The following is a 521-nucleotide window of genomic DNA, read 5'->3' on the forward strand; positions in this document are numbered from 1 at the left end:
AACCTTTCTCAAAGTGACATTGCAAGAAATTTAGGGATTTCAACATCTACGCTCCATAATATCATCAAAAGGTTCAGAGAATCTGGAGAAATCACTCCACGTAAGCGGCATGGCCGGAAACCAACATTGAATGACCGTGACCTTCCATCCCTCAGACGGCACTGTATCAGAAACCGACATCAATCTCTAAAGGATATCACCACATGGGCTCAGGAACACTTCAGAAAACCACTGTCACTAAATACAGTTTGTCTCTATATCTGTAAGTGCAAGTTAAAGCTCTACTATGCAAAGCCAAAGCCATTTATCAACAACATCCTGAAAACTCTGCAGCTTCTCTGGGCCCGAGATCTTCTAAGATGGACTGATGCAAAGTGGAAAAGTGTTCTGTGGTCTGACGAATCCACATTTCAAATTGTTTTTGGAAATATTTGACATCGTGTCATCCGGACCAAAGGGGAAGCGAACCATCCAGACTGTTATCGACGCAAAGTGTAAAAGCCAGCATGTGTGATGGTATG

The sequence above is a fragment of the Nerophis ophidion genome, linkage group LG22 (genome assembly GCF_033978795.1).
Source record: "Nerophis ophidion isolate RoL-2023_Sa linkage group LG22, RoL_Noph_v1.0, whole genome shotgun sequence".
In the NCBI taxonomy this organism is placed as follows: Eukaryota; Metazoa; Chordata; class Actinopteri; order Syngnathiformes; family Syngnathidae; genus Nerophis; species Nerophis ophidion.